The sequence below is a fragment of the Aythya ferina genome (assembly GCF_964211825.1).
Source record: "Aythya ferina genome assembly, chromosome: 4".
Taxonomy (NCBI): domain Eukaryota; kingdom Metazoa; phylum Chordata; class Aves; order Anseriformes; family Anatidae; genus Aythya; species Aythya ferina.
Genome location: NC_140300.1, coordinates 18465352 through 18480633, shown reverse-complemented (window position 1 = coordinate 18480633; position 15282 = coordinate 18465352). Strand labels below are relative to the sequence as shown.

Here is a 15282-nt window from a genome sequence, read left to right as displayed (position 1 = left end):
CTGGTTCCCTTCCACATGGCAGGGTAAGAGATATGAATTTTGTAGGACTTAGCTTTCTGTGTTAGCTACTACAAACCAAAATTAAAGATTTGTAGAATTGCCTGGAATGTAATGTTTCCACCAAGAACAAGGCCTCAGAGAAGAGTTGGCTGGACTTGTGCCTCATGCTTTGTCTGATACTCTACTTTTGCAGGATTTCCTCAACCAGAGATTCACTAAATTGAAAAGCCCAATTACAAACTACAAGTCTTCCAGACCCTGGCAGTCAGATAAGAGATGTAGACATGACACCCAAGTGCTTGGGATAAACACAGATTTCTTCAAAACAACAAACTTCTGCTACAATTATCCTGAGCTTGTTTAAACCCCGTTCAAGCAGGTTCAGTCCAGAGCTAGTGCCTGGGACAAAGTCTCCTTGTCTGAAACAATCTTTACACTTGTGCACAGTCAATAAGATCTGCAGACATCATTAGGACATTAGACATCCCTGATGAGATGTGACTGGTTACATTGTGTGAGGCAGACAGTCATGAATGCCGATTTCAGAGGCACTTTTCACAGTTCTGAGTGACCAACCTGCAGTGCCAGCAGCTCGCTGCCAGCCTCATGCAGCAGGGCAGCCGAATAAACAAATCTGCCTTCCCTCCTCCTGCTCTTATGGCTCATAGCCCAATAAAAGTGTGGCTGGGGACTACTAGAACTGTCACTTCATGGGACATTGGCCTCTGCTACTGACTGATGATCTTTTTCCATACCAAAGCTGAGGTTTGACATACTCTGTAATTATTCTCTGTAAGCGTGCCCTATCTGTGGCCACTTAGCCATCACAAATGAATCTAACAAATGTTTACCATTGCTTTTTGGATACTTCTTCACCTTAGTGTATGTCGTAGGTTCTGGTAGCAAGTCTGGGTGCTGATAAAAGGTTTTTTTTGGAAGGAATGAGCTGAGGGCTTTCTCTCCTATGTATGGCCTGTGGGTTTCTGCAGCTGAAGCTGCCACCTTCTTTTCCTGACTAACATATCAGGGTTAGCCTCAGGTGATGCTTTCTTCTCATCCAAACAGTTTCCCATGGTTCAATTCATGCAAAACCAGAATCCAGCAGCTGCACTATTACCCCATTTCAGATAGCTTTTTTCAATATTATTTAACAGGCTGTTGTCAATCAGTTCTATTTTAGTACTTTTTTTCAGTACTTTTCTCCTTGTCTAGGAGTTCTAATTTTCACAATCCATCTCCTTTCTCTTCAGTTGCTCTATAATCTACCCCATCAGCTATAATCTTCAATATCTTACCAATTTTTGGGCCTTCTCCAATCATGGTTTCTTATTCTACCCTGTTACTGGTAAAATCCATTTTGTGTACCATTTCTTATCATCAGTTAACACCTCAGCCCCTGATCACTAACCTTTTAGCAGTGACATCTGACGTATTTTCTGTTTAGTGCATACTTTTTTCTGAACGACAAACTGTTTCTGCAGCCTGTGAAACCTCTTCGAAATCAGCCACTCTTTTTGCCACCGTGTGACACAATATACCTGACTGAGGCTTCAAAGAGCAAGGGAGAGAAGACTGGGCAAAGATAAAGTGGGGCCTTTGTTAAACAGAGTGTTTCTGCATCCATCCTATTCCAGGCAAAACTCTGATAATCCACAATACCATAGCTTTCATGTGCTGGGGCACTGTGCCAGTGTTGCAACTGCTGCAGAAGGTAAGAACAAAGAAGGCAGATAAGGAGTTGTGCTGTAGGGGGGAAGGGATGAGTAGAAAAAAAAAATCTTTTGCATTCCTGGAATGATTGTGACACAATCATAATAATTCGGAAATAATTATATTTGTTATCAGTCAACATAATTTCCTGCAGTTCTACACACAATGTCATTTTCCTTTTCCAGCAGTCAGGCTGAACAAACGGTTCTGTTCTTGTTATTATTTTAGTACGAAGCAGAGCAATGTTGGTTGAACTAATAGTATAAACACAAGGATATCACTTAGAAATGCCTGAAGATTGGCACTTAGCCTATTGTTTCCCAACATGATGCAACCATATTTGTTCATTATCACTTGTTCTCTCATATTTTGCTGTAAAATGCCACGGTGCTGTTGCATTGTAAGGACAAACACTGCAATATGGTTAAAGACTAACTCTGTTTAAGTTATTATCCAGAGCCCATTACTGTAGTATTGGAGTGCATAAGAGAGACTATTTAGTAGATGAAAGAAAAATAATACAAAACCAGTATCATGCTGTTTATTCAAATGCTGTAGGCTAGAGCTCTGTGTATGACACATTTAAAATGACTGATGGATTTTAACTTACAGTTTAGGAGAGAGGATGCAGTCCCCCCTGCTGGGGCATGAAGGGGGTGGCTTCCTTCCACCAGACAGATCCCTGGCTCCCCAGAGGGACTGGCATGTCCTTGGAGAGGCAGGTCATGTCACCTAAAGTTTGGCTTAGAGACTGTCAGAGAAGGAGGGCAGCTTTAGTCTGGGCCATTCAATTCCCAGGAGTTTTGCTGTTGAAGATGGAGCCTGCTCCCTGCCTTCGGACAGCACTCCTCAAAAGAGATTTTTGAGGTGCTGCCAGTTCTTTCTGGCATCATTCTGTATTGCTTGGTGTCTTATAATTATGCTCATAGAGGCTCACACAAACTATGAGGAAACTTCATACCGTTTATTCTGTTGCTAAAGTCTCTAAGTAGTGTCCTGAGCTCAAAGGGAGTCATGCTGGGCAGGAATAACCAGCTCATTAACCTAAGTGGATTAGAATTTGGTCCTTTATGTTTGCCATACTTCCTTTGCAGTCTGCTTTTATTGTTGCTCAGGTATTTCCCATTGTCATATAATATGATTAATACATAAACATGAGAGAAACAAAAAGTCTAAAGTATCTCCAGTGAGTTTATTGGAAACTGAGTGCAAGAAAATGAAGACTGAAAAATACACATATATAAAAACAGGCTTATTTGTAACAGTCAGGAAAAGAAAAGAAACTGTTTCCAGCTCTTTTGTTTCTTTTCTCCCTAATATAGGTCAGTTAAGGCATTTACTCATATGTATCTCCAATTTGGTTTTCCATACACAGCAAAGAGAAGCATTCAGACTTTTTCTGAAACACCATGAAAGATTACTGTGTGGGAGGTTACAACAAGCATGATACAATAATCTTTGTTGGATATAGACTCATATAACATTTTTACTAGAGATGTGGGAGAGGAAAAGTGTCATGCTGATCAGATTCACAGGCCTTTTTAAGTTAGGAGACAGTGAATACTAGTGCAGACAATTATGTAATGGAATCTTGAGCAGTTAACAAGTATCAAAATAAGGCTCAACTTAGGCAAAAATCATATGGAATAAATTCTATGAAAAGGCAACTTTGAGGTCAAATTCATCACATGGTTTTAATGGAGCTTAGATCTTAAATATTTTTTAAGGTATGATCTTTAAATTTGTTATTTTGGACACCTGGCATCTATAGGAAATCATTCAACTTGACTGCTGACTCCTATCACTGCAAATTCTTTAAAAATTCTGCTGTGAATACTTGGAGTACAGTGTAAGATAAGTTTCTGTGCCAGCCAGCTTTTTTCACTTTAGTCTCATTTCAAAGTCACATTGATGAGAACAAAGGAAGTTTCTCAAGCAAGAAGAACTGAAAACAAGCTAATGAGAAAGAGTTTTCTGTTAGCCAAATTGGCTGCTTCCTTACAGGGATGTAGCTGCTTCCATGAAACAGACTGTATAGCATTCGCTGCTAGATGTTATTTCTTTAATAATTGTCATTGCACAAACACAAAAGTGCAAGAAATATCTAGGGGTATCTATCTATGAATAGCTATGGATAAATTCTAGAAGTGTATATTGTTTGATTAGAGAAACTGTAGCACTTCCTACAATTTATGCTCTAATTACAGGCTTTTAATATTTTATCGAGCAATGGACATTCCACTTAGAGGCTGATTTACAGATAGGCTCAGCACCCCATAGCTCCAATTGAACACAGTAGGACCAGGAGATCTCTACAAATCAGAGACCTTCCTCTTCTGATTTGTAAATCAGAGAACACCAAGTGAGAATCAATGTCCACAAGCTCAGGCAGAGTATGAGGAAGCAGTTTTATGCAGTGTGCAACCAACCAGTTGCACTGGAACCACTGCCATGGAAATAGCCAAAGTAAGCCCTTTGGGAGGATTAAAAAGGGATTAGGTGTCAGGAGCAACATATTAAGTTTTGTAACCTTACTACTGAAGAGTTACAAGGGTAATGAAGCCTTAAGCTTCAGAGTTTAAGTTGATGATCTGTGGGGGGTCAGGAGGAGATTGTCATCTCTATTATAAAACAGTCAACAGTTGAGCTAGGACATCATTGTTTTTGTATTAGTATGTTTGCCTTTTTAAGAAGCAGAACACTGGAAAGCATGAAGCTATGCTCTCCCCTTGTGTGACAAAACCCATATTTCTCTGAATACAAATTAGTTCTTCTTTCTGTGATGCTTTTGGAATATGTCTTTCCTGGGAGGACAGTGAAGTGGTTGTATGCAGAGGAAGAAGAGTTGTGATAAACATGAATTTAATTCTGATCAATACTGCTCTGAATAAAACTGTTTGTAGCAAAACAGTTAAGATTTACATGGACTAAGACATGACAATAAGTATACCCCTGTGTAGTCACCCCTATGTCTTTGCAACACTTTCCTCAGTGGTAACCTACCATGTTTGTCTATTATTTTCAGCCTCTACCATTATGCACCACACAGATGCACACCGTACAAAGGCATCCTTTGTACATGCTCAGTCTTTTCTCCCATGGGCATGGGTACACATGCATTAGCCTATTTTCCATGCACTCAGGCTGTTTTGGTAAGGCCCTTCCACTTCTTCACCTAACAACCTGGTGCATTTGCTTTTCCATTGCACCTTGAGGAAGATCTCAAGGCTCATGCTGAGCTGGCAAGTGGAGGGCAGCAGTTCTTACCTGGCTCAATGGCTGTTCCTCAAGACCCTGAAGAGGCCTTCAGGTTTCAGGAGCAGCCCAAAAGGTGGTGGCTTTCTCAGCACTGGGAAAAGGCAAGATACAGCTTGAAAGAAATCTGCAACAAAAGGCCTTTGATGGCTAGAAAAAACACAAACCAGTTTCCTTTCAGCAGTGTTGAAACTCTTCTTCATGGCTGCAGTGTTTGGTGCTATGCCCTGCTCATAGTAGCCACGTGCAGCAGCAGCAGGATCGCAGGGAGGCAGCCTCACAGGCATGACATGGGCTCCACATGGTGAGGTGGCCACAAGGCTCTCAACAGACCATGTCAGCTATCTTCCTAATCAGCCATTTTTGTTTTATAGCCCAATAAAACTAATATACTGTGTGTTTACCAGTGAGCTGTTTGCCTTGCTTCCAAAGCCAGCTGTGGATTTTGGATGAAGCAAGGAGCAACTAGCAGCCAAGATGAAAGCCTGGAGAGGTGGAATAATCGCTTGAATGAACATAGCAGGACCCTGCAGAGAGATGGGTAGATATAAAGTATTTTATAGCAGTAATTTAGAAAGAAATTCTCCTTTTAGCTCTGAATCCTTTGGAAGGATGTGATACAGTATACCTGTAGTTTTGAGATAGACGCAGGGAAATTTAAAACTTGCTAAGAGGTTACTGACGGTTTGCAGGAAGAGCAGTAATGGCTAAGCCTCTAGAAACCTGAAGGGATGTCACTATGATTGGATTTTAGGAAAAAGGAAGAATTGCTAAAGCAACAAAGTACATGTTCTTAAATAAGGAGCACCCTCACTAAAGGCTTGTCTTTGACATATGGGCACTGTATCCTGACAATTGTTCCCTTTCAGGTCTTGATAATTTAAGATTATTTTTATAATGCACCTTGCTGCAGCATGCAAATGATGTAGTCTTGTGTGCAATTTTATTATACAACAAAGCAAGGACCATCTGAACTAAAATTAATGCACAGTATTAAATCAGGTACTTAATCACTCATTTTAGTTTGATTTACTGAAGCTATTGTGTTCTTGTTCTATATTACAGAAAAAATTTAACAAGACACAACATGTTTCTAAATACCACGATATGTAGGCTCAATTTAGGAAACAATATAGATCATTCTGATTCTTAAAAAAACAATAACACCAGTAGACTTGCATATTAAAATGCCCTCTTCTCCTCTCAAGCACACCCATATACTGCCCTATGAAATGCACCAAAAATGGTGTATTAGTGTCCCATGTAAAAAGGCCATTAAGAGGACAAGAGAAATTACTTCAGCTGACTACAATAGTACAACAGTTTTTTTAAAATAGTGAAATATTTTTTACTAAAAGACTATTTTCAATACCAGTCTATGAAGGGAGCTGATTCATTTTGTGTATGTTCCTGCTCTGTCTTCATTTGGAGATAAATTATCACATTATAGTCTTTGCTCTCCCACTTGCAAATTAAGTTGTCATTCAGCAACTCATAAAGAGGCAAGCCGCAACAATCCATAAGAACAAATAACGCAGCTATTCTTTGTTTAAAAAATGTGGTTTTATAAACATATGGTTTTGATTTTTATTTATTTATTTTTTTACTTATTCTTTGTACTTGACTACATATTGGCAAGATGATTGTAACTTCTTTCTGTACTAGCTGGACACCATTAAAATCCTATTAATAGTAAATAAAATTTTTATACAGAAAAAAAAAAAAAACAACAAACTAGAAATCTATTTTCTAAAAGCTTAGTTATATATATATATATTTTTTTTTTTTCTGCAAGAAAAATTTTATCTGAATGAATTTTCTCAGAAAAATGTGAGTTCCAATAGAAGGAAAGAAATAAAAAGAAAATGTCTTTTCCAAGTGGCACAAAGAATGTCCAAGGCCTGTTGATGTATTTTGTTTCTTTTCCCACCACCAAACCCTAGTATTTCAAGTCCTAACAAAATGAAAAATTTCAAAATAATGAAATGACACAATAATGCAAATAAACGTTTTAGGTGAAATTTATTTTCCATCAAAATTGTTTTTCAGCTGGAAGTCTGCATGAAAACTGTCTAGCAGTCTCTTAAGAAACTCTGCTCTGGATATTTCTCTATGAACTGGTGACATTTGGTAGTGATCTCTTGAAGCTGTTATTTTTTTTTCCACAGAAGTTCTTAGGAGCATTCATGTTTTTAATACAATTATTTTTCAAGTTGACTTGAAGAAACAAAATTTTCCTCAGTGGTCTGAGGCATCTACTCTCTCCTCCAGTTACATTTTACAACACAAATTCTACTAACTAGTGGAGATCAGGAAATACATGTATAGCAGTGTCATAATCCCATGTTGTACCTGAATTAAACAAGATTTTGCAACAAAGGCAGGCATACGGGATTGTATCTCCTTCATGACATCAGTGCTAGATCCAGGCTGTGGTCTCACTTCCTCTCACTGCTTGGTGAGCACAGTGCCTGTGAGGCTCACATGAAATGAGAACAAAACAGAGAAGTGACCCAGTAATTCTATTCTCAGGAAGCAAGTATATTTTAGGAATGGTTTAAGCCATTTTACATTTCCTGAATGTCAATGATAGTGTCTCACAATTTTTGTCTGGACCACTTCTAGTCTTGTATCTGCAGTGGCAGGTAAAAATGGACCTGGGGTTTGGTAGTCTGCCATTATCCTGCTTACTCGCTTTTAGAGCTGCGCTACATCTTCTCTAGCTGAACTGACACAGAGTCAAAAGTGTGTGATCAGCTGTCTCTGAATTAGTGCTGCTTTCTTCCATGATGACACACCAGAGGAGACCATTTTTGACTTTGATTCATATAGTTTTGTTTGTTTGTTTGCTATCCTGGCTTTTCTACAGCCTACTGACTTACCATAGTACCTGTCTCACAATTACAAAATTCTCCCTCTACTCCTGTTTCCCCCAGTCAAGCAATTTCATGGGTGCTTTTCCAGGTTGGACTGGACAAAAATCTCTGGTGCTGGAAATGCTGACTCTGGCAAAACTGAATTAAAATATATATATATATGTGTGTGTGTTAGTTGGGAGAAAGATATTAACCCATTACCTATATTGCAGAGGGCTAGAGAGGCTCATACTCCATGCTCAGCCAAGCACTTTGAAATCCTTTTCCTCAACTGTAATAGCTGATGGGAAAAGCAGCCTCATGAGAACCAACTCTCTCTCTGAGCAGGCTAAAGGAGCGAGGAAGAGAGGACAGAAAAGCTGTAGAGGTTTGTTTTCATCTTGCAGAGGTGCTGGGCAGGGCGAACCACAGCTTTCCTGTGGTGCAGGCTGCTTCCCAGGCTGTTCCACATACATCCTGCAGAAGCTGAACACCTTATGGCTTGTGGCAAAGCCACGGAGGAGATCACAGCTTGTATTTTTTTCCTTGGAGTTGCTGAAAAGACTAAATTCCTTATCCACGGTTATAAAATAGCATACACATACATGGCTGCACCCTTTGTAATTTGTGTTTGTAGAGGAATGCAGGGTAAAAGAGCAGCTGTCAGTGAACAGGTTCTGGTGTCCAGGAACAGCAGACATTAGGTAGATGAACCCATCTCTTTTCAGAGATCTAGGCTTAGTCTGTAAGAGTGTTTAGATTTGTAGTTATTGAAAACGTAGAATATCTACGTATTATACATGTCAACAGTAGAAAGCTCCTTGGCAAATGCTCTTTTACAAGATGAACTCTGACCACAATTTACTTGATCATAATAGCTTGACTATCTGTAGACCTCAGTGTCTTCATACAACCAATAAGGAACTTCAACCCTATCTGATGGATGGGAAAACTAAGACAAGGGGAACCAGTGTATTGGTAATACTGATAGTAAGGGATCTGACATCTCAGGAATCCAATTTAACTGTCACATGTGTTCTCTGAATCTTGAGTGGGACTATGCAACTAAATTCTCTACATGATTAAAACAAACAAACAAACAAACAAACAAAAAAACAGAGTTTAGAATATTACTTATTGGGCTAATCAAACTATCTAGTCTTTATTCCTGAAAACAACAACAACAACAACACAAAAAAAAACAACAAAACAACAGCACAGTAGTCATTTTTCTTATTTCACAATACACAAAACACACAATAAACTGACAGAGAGTGTCTGCTAGTGTATTGCTGTGCAACAGCACTGAGTATGTGCTAAAAACAACAAGTCTGCAGTGTAATATGATAGAGAAATTGTTCAGCAAGGTCTTGACTCTGACTTTATGTAACCTGTATCAAAATAGTGCAAAAAAGGAGACAGAAGAAACCAGCCAAGTCGCCTCTAAAATTACCGCTGGCACTGGCACCAGTGAATGTAGATCATAGTATATTTCTATGAATAGAACTTGGAGGAGTTGCGGAAGATTTGTAGATTGTGTAATTTTGTTGCTGGAGCTGATGACTGGCAGCCAACTGCGACTCTGGTGGGTGAGAAGCAAGCAGGATGATGTCCAAGCCATCCAAGGGAAATCTTGGAAATTGCAAGGTACTTCAATCCTTGGAAGGTGCATATCTTTCTGCCAGTGAATACAGATATGGCAATGTTCCCCAGATTATCAGGTGAAACCTCTAAAGAATCTCTTGAGCCTTTGTTTGCCAGCTGCACAAATCATCAGCCTGCTCTTGGACATACTTCCAGTCTGAGTGGATATTATTCATACTAGGAAGTATCTGCAGGGTCAGGACCCATGAGTTATTATTTGTACTGCAATGCCTAAGGGCACTAAACAGGAATTAGAATACAAGGCGTCGAACATGGCACTTAGACATATAGCAACGAAGTTCAGCAATCTGCGATTTCCAGTAGACAGCAATGAGTGTGTACCAGAGAAACAGGGAGAAGGGCCATGAAAGGAGTGTAAAAGTGGTCAGCAGTAAACTATGAGCACTGTTTGATGAAGAAGTACTTATTGAAAGCAATGCCTTGTGGACTTTGCCGGACATTGCACATACTGTTTGAATGCTTGTGTACAAGGCAAAAGATATAGGTGCTGATAATTAGTCTGCGTTTTAAGTGTGGAGGTGGGGTTTCCATGTGTAGTGCAGTGACATTACAGATGTCTACAAATTGTGTCTTACATCTAAGTTGTTTATAATGTGATTGTAAACAGCGAGCGTATTGTTTCAACATGGTTAATGTTTATGAGATTCATTTCAGTTTATAGGTGCACACAGATTGCCTGGAAAAGTACCAGGACATTCTCTCTTTTTTTTTTTTTTTTTTTTTTTTTTTTTTTGATAGTGATGAAGAAACATGAAAGTCTATACATGCCCTTCTAGTGTAAAATCACAAAGGAGGAACAAATAAGTCCAAGAATTTCACAACTGCTTGAGTCTTAAGTTTCTGTAAATTACCTGATGTCCTCCTCATGCTTGTGGGATTATCTGAGATGATAAATAGGGCTATGCCAGGTCAAGAAAAGAAGAAAATTAAGACGAAGAATCCATGAGAAACTAAGGCTGCAATGTTGTAGATTCTCAGCATAGACATGCAAAGAGATTGTTTCCAAAGGCTTTCCTCTAGACACTATCAGAACCAGTAAAAAAGTCCAGCTGCTCACTGTACTGCTGTTGGCTCCATAACATGTGTGCTCTTTGGGAGAGGGGGAATATGTAGTCTGAATGGATTTAATGCTGCTTCAAGACAAATTAACTGTATTCAACATCTATAGCTTGCAGTTTCTGTGTTTCCCAGTAGAAAATACCATTTAGACCTGCTTTAGAAAGAGCTCTTTCTACATCCTCTACTATTCGTCCAATTTCCCTATGACCTAAAAAACAAAGAAAGGTATCAGAGGAGAAGGATGTACAAAGAAAGGGGAGGGCAATCATCAAGCATTGGCTTTATTTTCCTCCCCATAGTTCATTAGGTAAAGTAAAAAATGGACACATTAAATTTAGAGATATCAGACAATAATTTCCCTCTGCCTTTTACAATAGAAAAAAATGAAATAATTGTATCAAAATTTATTTATAAACAGAATAATTATTTTTTTTTCTTATTTTTGTTGTAGGTTTTCTTTTATCTCTGCAAACTGCCTATCTGGAAATTAATTACAAGGTAATACACTGGTAATCAGTCATTCATAGATAGAATGTAGATGCACAGTTTGATAGCATTATGCTTATAGTTTATAGAAGAAGGAAACAATTGCTGAATGGACACTTCACATAAGCCTCTGGATCCCTCCATCTCCCGTAGCTATGGTGGGATGTGTGATATTAGGATATGCTGTCCATACCCCTCCCTGAACAGTCAGAGCTGCACTACTTAAGATGCCAGCTAGATTATACATTTTTACCTGCTCATCTTAAAGAGTTAAGAGCTTCACTTTCCAGGAATGGCAAAGAAAGGAGGTGTACTGGGGAAAGAGCAAGACACCCCTGTTAAAAGTCATGCAACTAATTTCTCATGCAGGGTTGTTTTCACTCATTTTCCTGTTCTTCAGCACTTAATGATTTTTCTGTCATCAATGGAGTTTTAATTGAGTGGGATTAGGGGTGGATTAAAGGATCTCATCAGAACTCATACTCCCTGCATCCACTTCCTGTTGAGTCCTCTCAACAGAAGAGCTTTTGACATTAGAGAAGTGAAAAATACTTAAGACAGTGATACAGGGAGGGAGAACTCAATTGAAATGTAACCAAGGAACAGCAATTGTAAAGGCAAGCATATCATAAAATCTTGGAGATCATACATGTAGAAGGGTGTGATTTATGTGACTTTGCCCACTCCTGGATTTCACCTGGCTGTATACAGGAGGGGTTTAAGCTTTAGCAGACACGAAGACATCACCTCAACCCTTTACTCAACTGTTTATGGATGTTTTAATGAAAGATACTTTCCAGTACAAATCTGAATCAATATTAAAAATATTGTAAAATTCACAACATGAAAAGCCAATGGATTTACATTTCATTCTGTATTTACAATGGATTTAGAATCAAAACTACAGCAGGAGCATGAAACCTTTCTTTCTCTTTTTATGCCAGAGATAGGATATTAAAATTATGCATTTATTTGGGTTCTCTTTTTACTTTTTCCTCTTGAAAATACTTTATCTTATCTAACCAGGAGAAAAGGGTTATGGAATAGAATCTCTGAGAATGAATATTTTGAGTACTCAGCCAGACACTGGAGAAAATCCTGAACCAGAAAAGAAAAAAAAAAATACTATCAATGATTTCAGTGGGCACAGGTTCATATATTGCTTTCCATATAGTACAAAAGCTCACTTCTGCTCTTCATATCCCACTTTAATCACCAAGAGTTACACATGCAAATCCATGGCAGGGTTGTAACTACAACGTTTAAGACTAATTATATAGCTCTGGGAACAATATTCAAATCTCAGCGCAAACAGTTCTTTATCTTTTAGACACTATGAAAACTTCTCCAGTAACAAAAATTTCCTCTCAGATTTGTACAGCAGGTCTCAAATCTGATGTGCTGCTGACATTAATGGGATATATATGTACAGTGGAGGACAGCATTCACAAGTCAAAATCTACTATGAGGTTCTGTGAAGATAATGTAACTGAAGATTTCTCTTCTACAACTGAACTTGAAAGAAGTAATGACATTTTATCTCATGAATAATGTTTTAGTTACAGGTCTATACAAGGCTTAATTAGGTCCTTGAAAGTTAAACCTATCCAAAGAGGTCCAAAAAGCTCTGGGCTAAAATTATTTTTAGGATAGATATTCTTGTAAAGTGTGCTGCTCCTTAGGCATGACTTGGTGCATCCATTTCCCTTCTTCCATGTTGTCCAAACTCCCTATTATCATGCCTAGCTGAAAGGGAATGAACACATCAGTACTTTGGAGTGTATGACAATGAATTTGTGGCTGAACGTATATAGTAACATGAATCTGGCTGGTGAATGCCTTTAGCTCCTTACCAATCAGTATATTTGCAGTGAGCATCTGGGATTTGTTGACACCTAGCAGCCTGGTTAGCTCCACATGTATGCATAACAACATTCAACCTTATAGAGTTTTCAACCTTATAGAGTTACCAGGTGTCAACAAATTTTCAGAGAGGCTTCTGAGAGACCAACTGTATTTGTACTGCACAGCTGTTTTATGTATATGCAATAAAATAAATCCAAGCAATCTGGGACATATCAGAGTTACCTTATAATATCACAGGACTCACTTCACTACACACATGAAGACAGTTCTCTCTGGGAAATCCAGACAGAATTTGGTAGACTTATATATATGAGACTGTATTTCAGATGAATGCATTGGGTTTGATAAATATTGCTGTAGCAATGCAAACTGGTTGCTAATAGTCCACATGAAAACAAATCAGATAAAAAAAGGGTTCCATGTTCCCACCTATTCACAGTTAGACACAGTCAGGTGTGGAGCATTAGCGACTCAAGTGGAGCATGACTACAACGAGGTTGGAAATCACTGTTGAAGGACAGGAGCCCATGGAGATTCAAAGAAGCACAGATAGAATGAGTGAAATGAACTTAAAATACAGCTAGGAAAGAAAGACTCAGTTTCAAAGCTGCTTTTTCAGATTTCCACAGCTACAAAGACTACATGTTCATTCTTGATTATTGATTCCAACAATCAGAAAAAATGTTGATGGAAAATTCAGTTGCTTAAAATATAATGACATATGTTATGCTATGTTTGCCAAACATATATCACAACACTGATGGTTCATTAGTCATTTATGTATCTTTTTTTGAAAACACATGATTTTAAGAGTGTGACTTTGAGTCCAGAGTGTTTAAAACCAAATAGCATTGTGAAAATGATGTTAAACTGTGAAAATGGTGATTAGAATAACTCAAGAGTCAAATTCAGACACCTATTATATGCTGCTGAACTTCAGATATAATTGGGTCTGTCTCACATTGATGCTAAAAATAGGAGTATTGTAAATGAAGTGGAAGAAGAATTATGACACAGGATCCCATGAGTTAAAGCCTTTAGAGCATCAGTCCAGTGGTCAGACATAATCTAACATGGCCGATAGATTCTCCTGAAGTGCTCCTTTCCATTACAAGACAATTACTAAAAATAGGCAGAAGAGAAGGTGAGATGCTTTTGGCAACTTCCACAAAATGAGGAAACTAAAACTCAAGAGGTGCTTCAGAGTTCTCTAAAGCAAAGGAGATAACTCTAAGACTGACTGAGAACTACAAATATCTGTACAGTCAACATTTTTTTTTTTTTTTTAATCTTTGAAAAAGAGACCTTGACAGATGACCAGTCCTTTAAGAAGCTGAGAAGGAGCTGTTCTTGAATTAAACCAGCTTGCTGCTGAGAACTAGGACTAGGAGGAATGAGTGTGTACACACAATTCTCATCTTCTTCTTTGTAAGGTTTCTCTTTTAACATTTTTGGTTTACTAGTTGTATTAAAGTTTCATAATTACAAACTTGATGTTGGGCTTCTCATTAAATACTGATGAAGAATACTAAATTTATACTTAAGTTTCATGCAGTAAGAAGAGATCACAGAGAAGAACTCCTTGATTAGTTACATCTGTTTTTAATTACACTTAGTTTCTTATTTGTGATCAGAGTTCATATTTTCTTTATGTTTACTGGAAACTGTTTTCCTTAAATTAACTGTAGCATCAATGTCTGTCCTGGGGTAGTTATTTCAAGAATGCTGGCTATTTCTAGGCCTTTTATTAGTTCATTTAAAATACTTCTAGTTTGTTTGACAGTAAGAGTTCAAATTAAACATGCAAAATTACCACCGTGTACAGAAGTATATTGCCTTACTCTCTTTCTCTATGATATACAGAACTGCATGATTTAAGAGCATGATAGGACTTTTATGGGTGGATCTGACCACTGCAAGTATAGCACAGCAAGTTGGACAAGAAGAGCTGTTTCTATATCCTCAGGTAGATGCAGTATTTTCATGGAATTTTATAGTTTGAACAACTTGTGGAAATGGTGAAAGAGACTGAGAAGCACAGTCAGAACTTTGAATAAATTAGATGATATGATTTAGATGTGTTGCAAAAAAAAAAAAAAAAAACAAAAAAAACCAAACAGAAATCTGTGTATAAAGAGGCTTTGTGGATCAAGGCTTTGAAATAAGCTGGATTTGTAATAACAAGGTTTTAAAAAGTACCCAGTCTAGAGAAATGTACAGCTGAAATATTTCAAGTCTAATGTTTTTCATAATATCAGAGAAAAAAAAACTTTTCCTTATTTGAATTGTGTTTATTTCTGTGCCCCAGAAATGGACCCAATCAAATTGACTCAAACTCCATAGATCCAGGGATTTGACCTAATGACCTAACTCACAGACTTCTGAT

At 38.0% G+C, this 15282-nt stretch overlaps 1 long non-coding RNA gene across 1 annotated transcript in view; it reads left to right on the top strand.

Moving 5' to 3' along the window:
* LOC311436550 overlaps positions 1 to 15282 on the top strand; it is a 32180-nt gene that overhangs the window by 4864 nt on the left and 12034 nt on the right. The window contains exon 2 of the long non-coding RNA XR_014692941.1: positions 10996 to 11042. This is a non-coding gene — a long non-coding RNA (uncharacterized lncRNA). The remainder of the gene's footprint in view (positions 1 to 10995; positions 11043 to 15282) is intronic.